This window comes from Choloepus didactylus, chromosome 2 (genome assembly GCF_015220235.1).
Source record: "Choloepus didactylus isolate mChoDid1 chromosome 2, mChoDid1.pri, whole genome shotgun sequence".
Classification (NCBI taxonomy): domain Eukaryota; kingdom Metazoa; phylum Chordata; class Mammalia; order Pilosa; family Megalonychidae; genus Choloepus; species Choloepus didactylus.
In genome coordinates this window covers 154590884-154596168 of record NC_051308.1, presented here as the reverse complement: position 1 = coordinate 154596168, position 5285 = coordinate 154590884, and positions in this window count along the sequence as shown.

The window sequence follows — 5285 nt, the reverse complement described above, 5'->3', positions numbered from 1 at the left end:
AATGCCCTCACAAATCCTTCCCATTTGTCTTCATCACCGCCTGCTCTGTAGTTGAAACAAATCTTTTCAAAATAATATATAAATTGCTTTGTATGACACCGGTGACATGTATTACAGTCTTCAAGTTCAACAAAAGATAGCCGATTATTTTTATTTAATTTATTTATCAAATGCTAAGGGCTATGGCAAGAATTTGGAGGTCATATCACTTAGTGTCTTACTGAGGAGGATGGTTTTTGTCCCAGTAGAATGAGCTAATTTGGAAGGCTTTGGTCAACAGGAAATCTGCCAGAAGAGAAGGAATGGTGGCATTGAACAGAAGGGCTCTAGACAGAGGCCAGAGATTAACCAAAGTACAAATAGTTGATTTGATATAACTGTCATTTTATCTCTTAATTTTAGAAAGGAGCTATTTTCCATTATTTCTTTTAAATTGTTTTACTTGTTTTCTCAAATTGTTATATTACATGGGTAAAATGGATTCTTTAGATAAATCAGTTCAAAATGGTATAACATTTTACACAAGTAAGGGATTATATTTGAAATGTAGCTAGAAACCATGTCCAATTTCCTCCTTATACTGCACACTATAAAGTTTTAATGCAATGCAAATATTTCCCCAAATTATTTTTCTCCACTGAAATTATATTTGAAGAATTTGAAGAATTCATCATCTGTCTATTGGTCAATAATAGGTTCCCTTCTCCTCCATCTTTGCCTCTACTCATTTGATAGTACATTCCAAACCATAGGAATCAGCCTCTGACTTAGTTACATTGATAGCATCCAATTTAAGAAAACAATTTAATTTGGGGATAAAATTGTAGCACCCTCCTCTTATTAATTCTCATTCTTACTAGGTTTATAACTCTAGTTCTAAAACAGGCCACCCTGGTGTTTTAGATGTAGTGATGCTCAAATTTGAAGAAGAAAATATTTCAGTATTTGTATCAAATGACAAATTAAACTAGTTTTAACTCATGTTTCGCCACTGATTATTCACATGATATAATGGATTTACCCCCTGTTCCAGTTTGCTAATGATGCCATCATGCAAAATACCAGAAATGGATTGGCTTTTATAAAGGGGGTTTATTTGGTTACAAAGTTACAGTCTTAAGGCCATAAAAGTGTCCATACTAAGGTATCAACACGAGTATACCTTCACTGAAGGATGGCCGATGGCATCCTGAAAAACTCTGTTAGCTGGGAAGGCACATGGCTGGCATCTGCTGATCCCAGGTTGTGTTACAGCAACTCTCTCAGTTCCTGTATGTTCTTGGTTCTTCCTTCCAGGATGTTTCTCTCTAGGCATCTAGGGGTGTTCTCTTAGTTTCTCCCAGGCAAACTCTGGACTATCAAAAGTCTACTTTCAATGGCCGTGGACTAGCAAAAGTATACTTTCAATGGCCATCTCCAAAATGTCCCTCTTGGCTGCAGCAGTGAGCTCCTTTTGTCTGAGCTCTTATAGGGCTCCAGTACACTAATCAAGACCCATGCTGAATGGGAGGGGCCACAATTCCATGGAAATAATCTAATCAAAAGTTTCACCTAGAGTTGGGTGAGTCATATCTCCATGGAAACAACTTAATTCCAATATCCCACAAAATTGGATTAAATATCATGGCTTTTTGTGGGGGACATAATATAGCAAACTGGTACACACCCAAAAAACAGAACTGGGGCAGAAATGGAGCCCTTCACTAACCCTTGCAAATGAGAAAAGATTCTCAAGTGGATAACCAGGGAAATTTTGCAACCTAAGATCTTGGGGAATGTGTAAGAATAGATTCCACCACAAGTTGTAACAAAGACCACTAATGAGCAAGCCTTTACCAAAATCGACTGAAACACTGTTCAAATGGATCCCTAACCTAGCTGAAGAGAGAACCAGCAATCACACTCTGCTGTACCATCAGGTTAGCTAGCCTTGGATTATTACTAAGACTCTTCCAGTGCACCAGCTTCACACTGGTACCTTCTCCCTGGAGCTTCTCTTCTTGCAGGGTGAGAAAGTAGGAATAAACCATTCTGGGATGCTTCATGCATTCCATTTTAATTTTTCATATACTATTCAAATACTTGCATGTTAATGGAAACTTGAGGTCTTTGAAGTTTATTTTTGTGCATTTTCTTTTCTCAAGGCCCAAATATTCCCTTTTCTTCATCCATCTGCCTTTATTTCTCCCACCATATCTATCTATATCTTACAAAAAAGGGGACTTTAAAATTTTCCCTTGCAGTACTCCTTCCCTGGAGTCAGTGCCAACAAATCGCAACCACTGACAGGCCCTGGTGTGCTCATACGCTTCCGTACATCACCGATAGAAACAGTAAGAGACGACAAGCAACCACAGATTGAGCATCTCATGTGGATATATAGAGCTAACATCCACCACTTGGCAAGCTGTGTTCAGGGAGGCTTACTTAGCTCTCATTCCAGGATTATTATAAAAATAAATCTTTTAACATTTGTTTGGGATTAAAAGTGAGGGAATCGAGACTCACATTTTAAAATGCACATCCTGATGAATAATAAATACACTTAGTAAATATACATTAAGGGAGAATTATATTTTCTGCAGCTTGTTTTGTTTCACTGAAGGCATTCTCTACATAACAATGAATTAACAAAACTCAAATATCAGACTGAGATTGGAGTAGTGAGCGTGTGTAGCTCCTAGAAATGAAAGAGGCCTGAAGGAAGGGCTGACCAAAATGAAGGGGGGCCTGTATGGGAGGAAAGAGGAGTAGCCTACAGGTCATTCCCAGGGCAACAAATGGGAGGTTGCCTGGAGTCTCCTGGGCTCCCAGCAAACAATGTGAGTTCTGGTCCTGGCTTGGCCATGGATCCTCTGCAGCTCAGCTGCAAAAGGAAATTAATAATGCCTGTGAGGATTGCAGAACCTCACGGATACAGAATTACATGTGAACTACAATGCAACTGACAAACGTGAAACAAGGACAGAAGTCTTGTAATTTCAAGAGCAAGAGAACATCTAAGAAAATGATTCCATCAGGTTAACCATAAGAGAAACTGAAATTAACTTTCTGCCTCCGTAGCTCCTCTCCTTTTTCTGTGTTAATTTCCACTAGTCCTTCCCCTTCTAATCACCAGGCAGTGGTCAGGAGCTCAAGATATCCGCCTTCCCCCTAGCCTTCCCCTTATCCACACTCCATCACACAGCCTCATCTGTTACACAAAACTCTCTCCAACTCACCACATCAAAGTTTAATTATCCTGTACCCTCTTTCCTCTGGACTCCCTCCTCTGTTGACAAAAGTCTGAGGAGCACGTGGGCTCAGGAGTCAGAGAATCAAGGTTAAAACCCCACTCCTCTGCTTGTCAACTGTGAGGTTCGGCAAATACCTTAACCCTTTCTTGCCTTTGTCTCCTCACCTGTAAAATGGAGACAATAGTACATTTTTCATAGCATTATTGTGAGGGTAAATGAGATTAAAATAGAGCATCTGGTGCACATAAATAAACCCTCAATAAATATTAGGTATTATTTGAGCTAAAATGTTAATGATGATATCAGTTTAATATTGCCCCCTCCAAAGCAGCTCTTAATTTTATCAGCAGCCTTATCTTAAATAAGAGTTTAACTGTGTGATTTTTAAATAACAGGACAAGGTGCCAAGGGAGGTACTTCAGGGCAGGAGACAAAGTATCATGTGTGACAGACTATTCCAACCTTCACTACTGGATATTCCAACACACCAGACAAGCCCCACTTGCTAGGGCTCCCCTCGTTCATCCACACACCCCCTCCCTCAATCTCAATACCAACAGAAAATGCAGAGGCCTGGACCAGAAGACAGAAGGGGAATATCAGTTTATTGTTTATGCTGGGCCTTGTCAAATGATCTGCTCTTTATCCAGAACTGTGTAAACAGAAATACTTTTACAGAAACAAATAAACACTGTACTGTGCAGTGATTTCACAAACAACTATTTAATAGTCCATCACCAGCTTTTCCAGGCAAGTGATCACTGAAACTCCTTTTTTGTGGAAAGGGCATTTATTGCTTTGTTTATGGTTTGAGGCCAGAGTGGGAGGGGGTGAGAGAAAAGAGGGAGGCAGGACGGACAAGGTTGGTGACACTAAAATTGCTTGTCCCTCTCCGAAGCTTTGCAGGTAAGCTGTGCCCAGACTCAAGGACAATGTGTTAAGACTGACTCCTGTGTCACCCCTTGAAAAGCCATGGGAATTCTAATTGAAATTACTTTTCAGCACTGGCACACTGCCTTATTTGCAATTTGTATTATAAAGGACAATGCTAAATAAGAAGGGTGACTTTAAAAAAAAAATACAGACTCCAAACCTGTCTTTGGCAACCCTCCCCTACCCACCTAAGAAATGAACACAAGATTTTTTTTTTCACTGAAGGACAGTAAACATCTTCGTTTATCAATGTTCAAAAGCCAACGAAAACATCACAGCAAGGTGCAGTGGGAGAAGGTCCCCAAAGTAGAAAGCTGTTCATGGAAATGGAAACAAGCAGAAGAACAAACAGAAAAACCTCCGTGTTTTCATTCCACATTTCAAAGCTGCGTTTAAATTGCAGTTCCTCCTGTGGTAAGGCATTTTCTAAAAATTCATGAAACGCCATAAAACAAGAAGTTTGAACTTTTCCTTTTTCAGTATTATTTTTCCCTTCTCAATGCTACTGTAGCTTATTGACTAAATTAACAGAATAATATTTTTTAAATTAAAAAGTGATAATCTCTCATAAATACCTAAAAATGCATCAAAGGAGACCCGGCAGGGCTGTGTTGCAATAGCCCCTCTTCCCTGGTTCTCACTTTTGAACTTTCTGAACCGGTGGCTGTGCTGATTTCTGTGACTTAAGAACAGTTTTCCCTAGAAGGAAATACCACATTCAGCAAGATTTATCTTTTCAAAAATGCAACCAAGTGAAGAAACATTTGATGCTTAGCTAATTATGAGATATGATAGCATCAAAAATCAAATCCTGCTGTTGAATGGAAGAGATCTCAATAAACCTCCAACTTCTTAATGTAGAAATGGAAAACTCTTTGCTCAGGGCCCAGCTATGTACCAAAGATAATACTCCAAGAGAATAATTATTTCCCTGTGATGTGTTACTATGATTACCTATTCCATTATGAGTCAAGCCCTTGAAAATCCAAAGGTAAGCAGCAGTTAAAAAGCTATATACAGTGGTTAATGAGAATTTTGAGGAAATACGATAAGGTGAAAACACTGTGAACCCGACTGCAAAAATGAATCCCCAACTATGAAAACTATGGTTTCCTA